A 14,472-nucleotide genomic window follows, 5' to 3' on the forward strand; every position below is an offset into this window, starting at 1 on the left:
TGAAAGCCCAAATTGAATCATGTATTTTCATAAGAAACTGATTAAAAGCTGTTGCAGTTCACTTTAAATGGTTTGCTGAATCATTGTTGTAAAGTATGGATGTTGTCAGCAGATGACTAATTTTCAGTGTTTATTTGCCTTTTTCCCCCCTTTTTAACCTAACTAAACCATTTGGACCCAACTGAAGAGCCTTGTGGCTATGTTTACTGGTTGATTTATTTATTTATTGAACTATAGTTGATTTACAATGTTGTGTTAATTTCTGGTGTATAGCACAGTGATTCAGTTACACACATATATATTCTTTTTTATATTATTTTCCATTATGGTTTACCACAGTATATTGAATATAGTTCCCTGTGCTATACAGTACAACCTTATTGTTTACCCATTCTTCATATAATGGTTTGCATCTGCTAACTTCCAAACTCCCAGTCCATCCCTCCCCTACCGTGCCTCCCCCTTGGCACCCACAAATCTATTCTCTATGTCTGTGATTCTATTTCTGCTTTGTAGATCAGTTCATTTGTGTCATATTTTAGATTCCACATATAAGTGATCTTATATGGTATTTGTCTTTCTCTTTCTGACTTACTTCACTTAGTATAATAAGCTCTAGGTCCATCCATGTTGCTGCAAATGACATTATGTTATTCTTTTTCATGGCTGAGTAGTATTCCATTGTGTATATATTGAATGTTTCACATATTCTTTATCCAGTCATCTGTTGGTGGACATTTAGATTGTTTCCATGTCTTGGCTATTGTAAATAGTGCTGCTATGAACATGGGGCCTTTTTGAATTGCAGTTTTGTCCTGATATATGCCTAGGAGTGAGATTGCTGGATCATATGGCAACTCTATTTTTCGTTTTTTGAGGAATCTCCATGTTATTTTCCATAGTGGCTGCATCTATTGGTTGACTGATGCTTACTAAAATAAATAAAATTTTAAACAGAGAGATGAAGAACATTGTAACTTTTAAGTATTACAGTAGTTTAACAGTTTGCCTACTTTAGTGTGTGCATTGCCTCTGATCCAATTAATGTCAAACACACCATTCTCGGTCTTATTTTGAAGTCGGTTTGTGGGGAGGTTATATTGCTTCCAGGCTTTAAGGATACCTCAGTCGTGAGTTTGGGATATTTACATTGCCCTTCCTTCTTTCAAATAGTAGGGAATTATTGAACAAGATGATATCCAGATTTTTTTTAAAAAAACCTTGCCTTTCCAACTTCAGTTTATTTAACTTAATTTGAGTGAGGATTGCTTCATCATAGCCTTTTCCACTTGTTCCTCATTTTGTCCACTCCTTCTTCCATATAATATGATTTTGCTCTAAGTTTGGCAGTTGGCATCTTCACTAGTAGCTTAATGAAAAGTAGGGTTTTTCACAAAATATTTATGATGCTGAATAGTGCAGAATCCATGGAATAATGAATAGTCATGTTCCCAATTATCTGTATATTGCTTTTGGTTAAGAATATAGATTCCTGAATTTTTAATACCCTGCAGAATTGGTCTGTAAATGATCTTTCAAACAGCTTCCAAATGATGGTGTTAAACATATACTCAAGTGATGAGTCTCTGCCCTGATATTTGTTTGAGCCACATTTGTGTTGCTTCCAGTTGAAAGCAGGTTAAGACTTTTCAAAAATAAGTCTCTTGAAGTTGACAGCATCTGGAAACACAGTACTTTTTTTAATTCCCAAGAGAATGTGATGTATAAAAATGGAAAACCAACTGAGGCAAGATCAATGAAGCTATTTAACAAATAAACCTGGAGTGATAATGGAGCAAACATTATTACAAAGGGTAGCGCTGACTGTGCAACTAGTTTAAACGAAATTGTAATTCACACCCCCTCACATTCTTCTACCAGGTTATATATTGGTTTAAATAAACATCTTCATTTAAAATTCAATTAAGTTCCCCCAAACTAAGAGTTCTAATGCGAGGATGTACATCTTCTTTGCGTTTATTCCTGGCCCCCAGTGAAATTCCTTCCAAGGGAACTTTCGAGCCCATTGTGTGTCTCGTGCATGGCACAGGAAGCCAAGGGTCAGCACTGCTGCTCAGAAGCAACTGGAAACAGCTGAAAAATGTGGCTGATGAAAAACTCCACAGTGGCTCTGCAAGCGGAGAATTAATGACTGGCTAGAATCAGTAGGAGCCTTTACTTCTAAATACTCATTAGTTTAAGCAGTGAGGCCTGATGTTATGCAAGTTATAGAGGGAAAAGGGGACCGCCACTCCCCATTGTCTATTTTGAACAGAATATGCACATTTAACTCAAAGTGGTGAATGGTTCAAACACATCAAACCAGCTATTCATCAATCTCCCAGCTTCCTGAGCACCGCTTTGCTTCTGTGTAAACCCAACAATAGAGGAAATGCTTGTTATGACCCCACTATAATATTAAAATCCAGAGGGGCTGATGGCTTGGTGAAAAACAAAATACATTCTCCTTTATAAAGAGTTCCACCAAAGTCATCTTTGTGTTTCCTTTTTCCTACTTTGCCTGTCCAAGAACAGCTGACTGAAATAGGAACTTGATTAAATTACTTTTGCCTGCCTTTTTTCTCCCTTGCTGTGAAGCCACTCACTGAATACAGAACCGGAGCTGACAAGCCATTTCAGACTGCTGCAGATAGCCCCAGTTTCAACCATGACCAGAATGGAGAGAAAGAAGGGAAATGGCAAGACATACGACCATTGCAGAGAGGAGCCAAATGAGAATAGGGACCACTTTTTGTGTGTAACTCACATTAAAGAGTTGGAACTTCATCCTAAGGGCACGAGAAGTTACTGAAAAGATTTGAAATCTGGAGAATGAAAAGATCACGTCTGTATTTAAAAATCTCTGGCTGCTCTCTGTGTGTGAACTACGAGAGTGAGCTTGGCAGTGAGAAGGCCGACTAGGAGGCTGTTGCCAGAGCAGTGATGGCTGGTTTGAGGTTGCTAAAAAGTGAATAGATTCCAAACACATTCAGGATGTTGAAGATGAGGGAGAAGCTGAAATCAAAATTAGGGTTGAGTCATTTTGGCAGCTGGGTAGGTGGAGTTGCCAATCATTGTGCTGGGATATACCGGGAAAAAATCAGGTTTGAGGGGGAGTCAAGAATTCTGCCTTGGGCATAGGAAATTAGAGTGCCTGTGGAACAGAGAAGTGGAGATGTTGATAAGGTAACTGGATGAACAGGGCTGCAGAATGACCAGGGCTGGAGTTGGCACATTTGAGGGTCATTGTGAGTGCAGGTAAGATTGGCTAGAGAATCACAGTGTCTAGTGTATTACTTACTGATGTTTTTTAAAGAGCTTTTATTGTCATTCAATGAACTGTACATATTAAAGTGTACAATTTGATAAACTCACACATATGTATACCAGTGAAACGTCAACCCAATCAAGATAATGAACTTCTTCCCTCCAAATTTCCTCACACTCCTTTGAAATCCCTCCTCTTGTGGGGCAGGAAAAATAATTTACTCTCCACCATTCTGAGCTCTCGGGTGGGACCCAATATAATAAAAGACAGATTAACCAGAGGAAAAACCCCAGAAAGTAGATGTGGGAGATAACCAGAAAATATTAGTAACTCTACAGGGTGGTCCTACGTGCATCCCCGGTGGTGCTAGTGGTAAAGAATGCAATACAAAGAGACACAGTTTGATCACTGGGTCGGGAAGATCCCTTGGAGGAGGAAATGGCAACCCACTCCAGTATTCTTGCCTGGGAAATCCAACTGACAGAGGAGCCTAGCGATGGGGACACAAAAGGTCGAACATGACTGAGAACACACACATACACACACACTGTGACCTAAGCTACTACTTTAGATACCACCTTCAGCTAAAGATAGAATAAAGGTGTGTGTTGTGGGGAGGAGAGCCCTTATGGAAGATTACCAGGAAAAGCAAGGTAAACAAGGGTAATATTTGTTTTGCAGATAGAAATCAATGCCTTCTTCATTATTAGGAGTTTTTTGTGATTTTGAGCCATCCTCGCTTCCTGGTACAGAGAGGAAGACATCCTTACAAATGGAGATTTCCATTATAGATATAAATGTCTCTACAGAAGGATAGCTCGTTTTCAGAATGTCTCCTGTGTCTGCTGTGATTGTTTCTCAAAATAGTCAGCTCAAAATAATTCTTATGCCAAACAGGAATATTTAGGGGTGATATATTCTGCTACTCTTCACCCTCCTCCATACCACTTACCTGCTTTCTGTCACTATAGAAAAGTTAGCATTCTCTAGAATTTTATATAGATGGAATTATACAGTATGTACTTTTTTGGGGTCTGGTTTCTTTCACTCAGCATAATTATTTTGAGATTCATCCACATTTTTGAATATACCAGTATTTCATTTCATTTTATTGCTGAGTCCATTGTATAGATATGCCAAAGTTTAATTCATTCACATTTCGATGGAAATTTGGGTAATTTCAGTTAACTACCTATTACAAATAAAGCTGTTGTGAACCTTGGTGTACAGGTTTATGTGTGACTATATGCTTTCATTTCTCTTAGATAAATACCTAAGAGTAGAATGTGTGCTTAGTTGCTGAGTCACGTCTGACTCTTTGTGATCCCATGGACTGTAGCCCATCAGGCTCCTCTGTCCATGGGGCTTCTCCAGGCAAGAATAGTGGAGTGGGTTGCCATGCCCTCCTCCAGGAGATCTTCCCAACGCAAGGATCAAACCCAGGTCTCCTGCCTTGCAGGCGGATTCTTTACCAACTGAGTCACTAAGGAAACCAGAGTAGAATGGCTGGAATAGAATGGAACCAGAGTAGAATGCAGAGTAGAATGGCTGGATCCAATGGTTGATATATATTGTTAAATAACAAAATTTTGACAAAATAACAAAATTTTTGACAAAAAATAACAAAAATTTGACAAAAATGAGTATATTTAAAGACCCAATTGACTTTATTAAATGACTCGTGAATGGGGCAGCATCTCATCTAGCACATAGGAGCTCTGCTGAGCTACAGAAAGGGTAAAGTTTTTAAAGGTGGAAAGGGAGCTGAGAAAATAAATTATTAGCAAAGAGTGCATTGTTTCAGGGAAGGTCACCCTCCTAAGGGGAACAGAAGGGGCCTATTCTGGGGGTAAGGAGAGATTACCTCATCAGGGCTGACTAGATAATTCCAGGTTGACTGGCTAAATGTTAACATTCCTGGCGGGGGGGGGGGGGTGGGTCAAGACTGCAGTTAGGTTAGGTATTAAGTCTTGGTTTCTCTGACATAGGGTTTAGCACATTATTTTGTACCTGCTTTCTCCTTTTTCAGTTCAGTTCAGTCGCTCAGTCATGTCCGACTCTTTGTGACCCCATGAATCGCAGCACACCAGGCCTCCCTGTCCATCACTAACTCCCGGAGTTCACTCAGACTCATGTCGATCGAGTCAGTGATGCCATCCAGCCATCTCATCCTCTGTTGTCCCCTTCTCCTCCCGCCCCCAATACCTCCCAGCATCAGGGTCTTTTCCAATGAGTCAACTCTTCGCATGAAGTGGCCAAAGTATTGAAGTTTCAGCTTTAGGATCATTCCTTCCAAAGAGCACCCAGGACTGATCTCCTTCAGAATGGACTGGTTGGATCTCCTTGCAGTCCAAGGGACTCTTAAGAGTCTTCTCCAACACCACAGTTCAAAAGCATCAATTCTTCAGTGCTCAGCTTTCTTCACAGTCCAACTCTCACATCCATACATGACCACTGGAAAAACCATAACCTTGACTAGATGGACCTTTGTTGACAAAGTAACATCTCTGCTTTTGAATATACTATCTGGGTTGGTCCTAACTTTCCTTCCAAGGAGTAAGTGTCTTTTAATTTCATGGGTGCAATCATGATCTGCAGTGATTTTGGAGCCCCCAAAAATAAAGTCTGACACTGTTTCCACTGTTTCCCCATCTGTTTCCCATGAAGTGATGGGACCAGATGGCATGATCTTCGTTTTCTGAATGTTGAGCTTTAAGCCAACTTTTTCACTCTCCTCTTTCACTTTCATCAAGAGGCTTTTTAGTTCCTCTTCACTTTCTGCCATAAGAGTGGTGTCGTCTGCATATCTGAGGTTATTGATATCTCTCCCGGCAATCTTGATTCCAGCTTGTGCTTCCTCCAGCTCAGCATTTCTTATGATGTTCTCCTTTTTTAACAATGTTTAACTTTTTCAGTAACTGACAAACTATTTTCCAAAGTGATCGTACAATTTTGCTTTCCTTTCCAGCATTGTAGGGAGTTCTAGTTCCTCCATGTTTCTTCAAATACTTGGTATGGCCAATCCTTTTAATTTTAACCATTCTAATAGATATGTAGCAGTAGCTTGTTATGAGTGTGTATTTTCTTATTATTGAATTTTGAGAGTACTTTATATGTTCTAGATACAAGACCTTCATCAGATATATGATTTCCAAATATTTTCTCCCAATCTGTGGTGGTCTTTTCATTCTCTTGACAGGGTGTTTAGGAGGGCAAAAGTTTTAAAGTCTGATTAAATCTATTTTATCAATTTATTTTTTATGGGTTGTGCTATTGGTGTTATACCTAACGAATCTTTGCTAGACCAAGATCCCAAGGGTTTTCTTTTATATTTCTTCTAGAAATTTTATAGTTTTAGGTTTTCCACTTAGTTTTGTAATCCATTTCTAGTTAACTTTTGTTATGATGTGAGATATGGCTCCAAGGTTTTTTTTTTTTTTTTTTGGCATATGGATGTCCAATTGTTACAGTACCATTTGTTGAAAAGATTATCATTTCTCCATTGAATTGCTTTTGTACCTTTGCTGAAAGTTGGTTTTTGATATATGTGGAGATCTATGTCTGGACTTCTATTCTGTTCCATTAATTTACGTGTCTATATTAATATCACACTGTGTTGATTACTGTAGCTTTATAATAAGTCTTGAAATTAATGGTTTTAGTTCTCTAGTTTTGTTCTTCTTTGCTCAGTTTACTGTGTACAGCATATTAACTTGATACATTTATATATTGCAGAATGATTACCATTGTAGTATTAGGTAACACCTCCATCATATCACATAATTACCATTCCTTTGTTGCAGAGAAAACATTTAAGATCTACTCTTAGAAAATTAAAAAATTAAAAAAAAAACCTTTAAGTATATATAATACAATGTTTTTAACTGTAATTACCATGCTGTACATTAGATTCCTTAGAACTTACTTATCTGATAGCTAAAAGTTTGTACCCCTTGACCAACATTTCACCATTTCCCATCCCAAGCCCCTGGTAACCATTTCTCCACTATCTGTTTTTCTGAGTTTGACCTTCTTAGATTCCACATATAAATGAGATTATACAGTATTTGCTTTCTCTGTCTGACTTATTTCATTTAGCATAATACCTTCAAGGCTCATCCATATTGTTGCAAAATGGCAGCCTTTATAGCCTCAGATTATTGCCGTGAAAAAGTTTCTGGCCTATGGCACAAGAAAAGGGAATCCAAATAGAATATGATGTCCTCTCTGACTAGAAGAGATGGAGCCGAGAGTCTAGAAATACCAAGTTTGCTAGAGTTCAGAAGGAATATTACCTGAGAGAAGAGACTGCACAGAAACGGAACTTAAGAGATCTTCAGATGGTTCCTTGAGTATTCAGCTGAGTACTGAGCAACACATGTGTCTGAGGAAACTACCCAAGACTGGGGAGCAGAGAATGGTGCTTAGTGTTCACACAAAGCTGATAATAGTGCCTCTTCTCAAAAACCTGACTGTGAAGTCTCAACATTCATGGAGAATTGTACTCAGAAGTTTCTTTCCCCAATAATGAGGAATAATGAACTTTAGATTAAAATTAACACATTTTAAAAGCAACACCTAAAAGGGTCAAACAATTTCCAAGTAATTTAACTATGTCTCAGAAAAAAAAGCTGGACTATTTATGTGTGTGCTTAGTCACTTAGCTGACTCTTTGAAGCCCCATGGACTATATAGCCTACTAGGCTCCTCTGTCCATGGAATTTTCCAGGCAAGAATACTGGAGTGAGGTGCCATTTCCTACTGCAGGGTAAGAGTTTTGATAGAAATATATAAATAGTCACCACCCAAGAAAGGTAAAATTCACAAGGTCTTGCCTCCAATAAAGATTACCAGGCATACCACAAAAGGGAAGTTCACAATGAGGAAAAAAGAAATCAATAGATACTGATCCAGATTGACATAGATGTTATAGTTAGCAGAAATGGAGACTCAAACAACTATTAATCTGTTTCCATGTAATTAAAAAGTTAGGGAGAGACATGGAAGATTAAAAAAGACCCAACTCAAACTTCTATTGATAAAAGGTACAATGGATGAGGTGAGATGAAAAATATAATGAATGGGTTAAAGATGGATTAGGCTTTGCAGAAAAAAAAAGATTCATGAACTTGAGGACATACTAATAGAAATTATCCAAAATGAAACACAAAGAGTAAAAATATTGGGGAAAAAATGAACAGTTCATTGGTGAGTTGCAGGACAACTTAAAGCACTCTAATATGCAATTATAATAGTGGAGCGAGAAGAAAGGAAAATAATGGCCTAAAATTTTCTGAATTTTTTGAAAATAAGTAATATATGGATGTAAGGATCTCAGATAACCCAAGTGCAAGAAATATGAAGAAAACAACACCAAACAACATCATAAACAGCAGCTAGATATAGAGTGAAAATCTTAAAACCACCCACAGAAAAATGATCTGTTATGCACAGAGGGACAAAAATAAGGATTTCAGCAGATTTTTTCACCAGGAAAAGTGTAAGGAAGAAGATAGTGGACTGGCATCTTTAAAGTACTGAAATAGTAAACTGATAATGTAGAATTCTATGCCCAGTGAACATATCTTTCAAAAATGAAGGCAGAACAGGTACTCAAACAAATATTTATACACACTGTTCATAGTAGCATTATTCACAATAGCTAAAAAATGAAAACAACTCAAATGTTTATCAACAGATGAATGGATAAACAAATTGTGGTGTTAACATGCAGTGGAATATTATTAATATTTAGCCATTAAAAGAAATGAGATACTAATGTATGCTACACCATTGATGAACCTCAAAACCATTATGCTACATGAAAGAAGGCAGATAGGAAAAGTCACATATGATTTCATTTGTATGAAATATCCAGAATAGGTAGATCTATAGAGACAGAATGCAGAGCACTTGAAGGAGAGAGGATTGGGGAGCAGTTGCTTAATGGATAGTGTTTCATTTTGGGTCAATGGAAATGTTTTGAAACTAGAGAGAGGTGATGGTTGTATAAAATTGTGAATGTACTGAATGCCACTGAAATTACACTTTTAAATAGTGTTCCATGAATTTCACTTCAATAAAAATATATCAGTTGAGCATGGACTGGAAAACTCAAAATACTAAAGGTGTGAATTCTCCCAAATTGGTATACGGATTTAATGCAATTCCTATCAAAATTTCAGCATGAATTTTTGGAGCTATAGACAACATTATTCTGAAATTTATATGGAAAAAGAAAAGAACTAGAATAGCTATAGCAATTTTGAAAAAGGACAAAGTAGGAAGAATCAGTCTATCTGATTTAAAGATTTATTATATACCTATAATCATCTGGACTGTCATTGGTGGAATGATAGACACATCAATCAATGAGAAGGAGAACAGAACCCAATAATAGACCCAAACAAATGGTACCAAACTGATCTCTGACAAATGAACAAAACTAAGTCAGTGGAGGAAGGACAGCCTTTCAACAAATGATGCTGAAGTAACTGAACAGCTTTAAGCCAAAAAAAAAAGAATCAAAACTTTGAATTAAACTTCACACTTTATATGAATATCACCTCAAGATAGATCATGGACTTAAATCTAACATGTTAAGCCATAAAACTTCCAGAAAAAAATACCCAGGAGAAAATATTCAGGCTAAGGGACAAGTGATGAGTTCTTAGACTTGATATCAAAAACATGCTACATAAAAGAAAAAGTAAGATAAATTGAAATTGATCAAATTTAAATATTTGCTTTGAAAAAGACCCTGTTAAGAGGATGAGAAGACAAGGGTACAGACCAAGAAAATCTTTGCAAAACATATATCCAGCAAAAGATATATGTAAAGAAATCTCACTCAATTCCAAAAAGCAAAAGACATAAACAGAGATTTCACCAAAAAGAACATACAAGCACACAAAACTAAGCACACAAAAAGATGCTCAATATGATTTATTCATTAAGGAAAAACAAACCAGTCACAGTGCAATATTAATACACATCTCTCAGAGTCCCTAAAAAAAATAGTGATAATAACAATTACTGGATGTCGCGAAGCTGAATCTCTTGCACTTTGCTGATGGGGATATGACCATTTCATATGCCACTCTGTAAAACAACTTGGCAGTTTCTTAAAAACTGTATCTTTCATATGACCCGGCAACTTAACCCATGGGCATTTAATCCAGAGAAATGTAAACATATATTCCTACAAAAACCTATATACGGATATCTGTGCTGTGCTGTGCTTAGTTGCTCAGTTGTGGCTGTCTCTTTGTGACCCCATGGACTGTAGCCCACCAGGCTCCTCTATCCATAGGCATTCTCCAGGCAAGAATAGTGGAGTGGGTTGCCATTCCGTCCTCCAGGGGATCTTCCTGACCCAGGGATTGAACTCAGGTCTCCCACATTGCAGGCAGATTCTTTACTGTCTGAGCCACCAGGGAAGCCCAAGAATACTGGAGTGGGTAACCTGTCCCTTCTCCATGGGATTTTCCTGACCCAGGAATTGAACTTGGGTCTCCCACATTGCAGGCGGATTCTTTACCAGCTGTGCTACTAGGGAAGTCCATATGGATATTTATAGCATCTTTATTCATAATAGTCCCAAAGTGGAAACAACCCAGCTAAACTTCAATGGGTTAGTCCTTAGCAATGATTTGTTTGTAACTACAGTCTCAGTGCTGTAGAATACCACTCAGCAATAAAAATTGAAATGAACTATCCATTCAATGCAACAAGTTGGGTAAGTCTACAGAAATTTATGTTGCCTGAAAAAAAGTCAATCCCAAAAGGTTACATAGTGTATTATTCCATTTACACAATGCTTTTGAAATGAAAAATTGTGTCAATAGAAATGAAGAACAGGTCAATGGTTGTCAGGGGTTAGAGGGGTAGTGTGGAGGGTGAGAGGAAGAGAAATGGATTGTGGCTATGAAAAGGCAACATGAGAAATCCTTGTGATGATGAAAACGTTTTGTTTCTTGATTTTATTAATGTCAATATCCTGGTTGTGATACAGCACTATTGTTTTTCAAGATGTTACTATTAGTGAAACTGGGTATAAGACATGTGGGATTTCTCTGTGTTGTTCCTTACAATTACATTTGGATCTACTACTATGTAAAAATAAAAGGTTTAATGAAAACTTTTGTAAAGGGAGACAAAATACTTTGTCAGATATAAAGAAAGATGACAGTGTCCATCACAAGCAGTTCTCTCCAAATTGATGTATAGTTTCAGCGCAATCCTAATCACAATGAGAGCAAACATTTTTGTAGAAACTGACAAACTGATTCTACAATTCATATGAAATGCAAAGGTAGTCCTTCTGGTAAAAGGAAAATGGCATCACTGGGGAGTTGTACCAAACATTTAATGAAGAAATAATACTGGTTCTACATAAACTATTCCAGAAATTTGAAAAGAAAGAAATACTTCCCAACTCATTCTAAGAGTTGAGCATTACTCCAAAGTTAAAAAAAGAAAGAAAATGAGACTCAAAGGAAAAGAGACTGCAAATCAATATCCTTCATGAATATCGATGCAAAGTTTCTTAACAAAATTTTAGAAAAATAAACCCAGTAATTATAAAAATGACAATACATCAGGACCAAATAGAGTTTACCTCAGGATTATAAAGTTGCTTTATCAATGCCATTAATGTAAAAGATTAAAAAGGAAAAATTAGATGATCATTTAAATCGAATCAGATCAGATCAGATCAGTCGCTCAGTCGTGTCCGACTCTTTGCGACCCCATGAACCGCAGCACGCCAGGCCTCCCTGTCCATCACTAACTCCCGGAGTTCACTCAGACTCATGTCCATCGAGTCAGTGATGCCATCCAGCCATCTCATCCTCTGTCGTCCCCTTCTCCTCTTGCCCCCAATCCCTCCCAGCATCAGAGTCCTTTCCAATGAGTCAACTCTTCTCATGAGGTGGCCAAAGTACTGGAGTTTCAGCTTTAGCTTCAGTCCTTCCAAAGAAATCCAAGGGCTGATCTCCTTCAGAATGGACTGGTTGTATCTCCTTGCAGTCCAAGGGACTCTCAAGAGTCTTCTCTGACACTGCAGTTCAAAAGCATCAATTCTTCGGCGCTCAGCTTTCTTCACAGTCCAACTCTCACATCCATACATGACCACAGGAAAAACCATAGCCTTGACTAGACGGACCTTTGTTGGCAAAGTAATGTCTCTGCTTTTGAATATGCCATCTAGGTTGGTCATAACTTTCCTTCCAAGGAGTAAGCGTCTTTTAATTTCATGGCTGCAGTCACCATCTGTAGTGATTTTGGAGCCCAGAAAAATAAAGTCTGACACTGTTTCCACTGTTTCCCCATCTATTTCCCAAGAAGTGCTGGGACCGGATGCCATGATCTTCGTTTTCTGAATGTTGAGCTTTAAGCCAACTTTTTCCCTCTCGACTTTCACCTTCATCAAGAGGCTTTTGAGTTCCTCTTCACTTTCTGCCATAAGGGTGATGTCATCTGCATGTCTGAGGTTATTGATATTTCTCCTGGCCATCTTGATTCCAGTTTGTGCTTCTTCCAGTCCAGCGTTTCTCATGATGTACTCTGCATATAAGTTAAATAAACAGGGTGACAATATACAGCGTTGACATACTCATTTTCCTATTTGGAACCAGTCTGTTGGTCCATGTCCAGTTCTAACTGTTGCTTCCTGACCTGCATACAAATTTCTCAAGAGGCAGATCAGGTGGTCTGGTATTCCCATCTCTTTCAGAATTTTCCACAGTTTATTGTGATCCACACAGTCAAAGGCTTTGGCATAGTCAGTAAAGCAGAAATAGATGTTTTTCTGGAACTCTCTTGCTTTTTCCATAATCGAGCAGATGTTGACAATTTGATCTCTGGTTCCTCTGCCTTTTCTAAAACCAGCTTGAACATCAGGAAGTTCACAGTTCACGTATTGCTGAAGCCTGGCTTGGAGAATTTTAAGTATTACTTTACTAGCGTGTGAGATGAGTGCAATTGTGCGGTAGTTTGAGCATTCTTTGGCATTGCCTTTCTTTGGGATTGGAATGAAAACTGACCTTTTCCAGTCCTGTGGCCACTGCTGAGTTTTCCAAATTTGCTGGTATATTGAGTGCAGCACTTAATTTAAATAGATTTAGGAAAAGAACTGGAGAAGATCCAACATCTAGTCCTGGTATAAAACTCCCACCAAAGTAAGAGTAGAAGGAGATTTCTTCAATGCCTATGATAAAATAATTCTTATTTTCAGATGGTAAGATAGTCTACCTAGAAAATCCAAGAGAATAATTTTTAAAGATCATCTTAGAATTAATGAGACAATTCATAAAAGTGTTGGATATAGGATAAATATATAGAAATCAACAGCTTTCTGGTAAACAAGCAATACACACTTAGAAAACACAATGAAAAAAAAAACACTTTTATAATAATGATAATATCCTCTAAAAGACCCAGGAAGAATAATATTAATTTGAAACATGTAGTAACCATTTGAAACACACTGCAAATTAGCAATAAAAAAAATGAGGACGTGTGGAGAAAAAGGAAATTTGAATATGGTTAAGATGTCAGATGTAGGCTTAACATAAATAAAAGTCCCAATGGGGTTTAAGGAGAGAACTTAATAAAATGATTATGATGTATTTGCAATATAAAAATAGTTTCAAGACATTGGAAAAGTTAATGAACAGAAGCTCTTCCTAAATTTTATATTTATAATAATTGAAGTAGTATGATAGTAACATAATAAATTGCAGATCTATGAAATATTAATAACAGATGTGTGTGTGTATGTGTGTGTCTATAAAGGAAACATTAACCATTAGGAAAGAGACTTCAGTTTCCCTGGTCACGATGGACTAAAAGTCCAAATTTACCCTTTTACCTTAGACAACTAAAAATCTAGAAAACCCAGTGATGAAGCAATGATTTTCAGATATGGATCAATAAAGAGGGCAGGACTGTGATTCCTAAGGCTAAGGAACTGAGAGAGGTGAGAACTATGACAGTCCCTCCTTACTATCTTGAGGCAGTTTTCATACCACAGTAGAGGGAGGAGGAATCCAAAGAGAGCCTGGTGGTCCCATTAAGTTGAGAAGACAAGGGTTGGCGCTCAGGAGAACCAAGGAGTCTAGAGTGTGTGGGGAGAGTACTAGAGATGAGGGAGCTGCAAGAGAGAGCTGTTCATCTGTAGAGGGATCAACTCTAGTCTTTGG

Source organism: Bos taurus, chromosome X (genome assembly GCF_002263795.3).
Source record: "Bos taurus isolate L1 Dominette 01449 registration number 42190680 breed Hereford chromosome X, ARS-UCD2.0, whole genome shotgun sequence".
Classification (NCBI taxonomy): Eukaryota; Metazoa; Chordata; class Mammalia; order Artiodactyla; family Bovidae; genus Bos; species Bos taurus.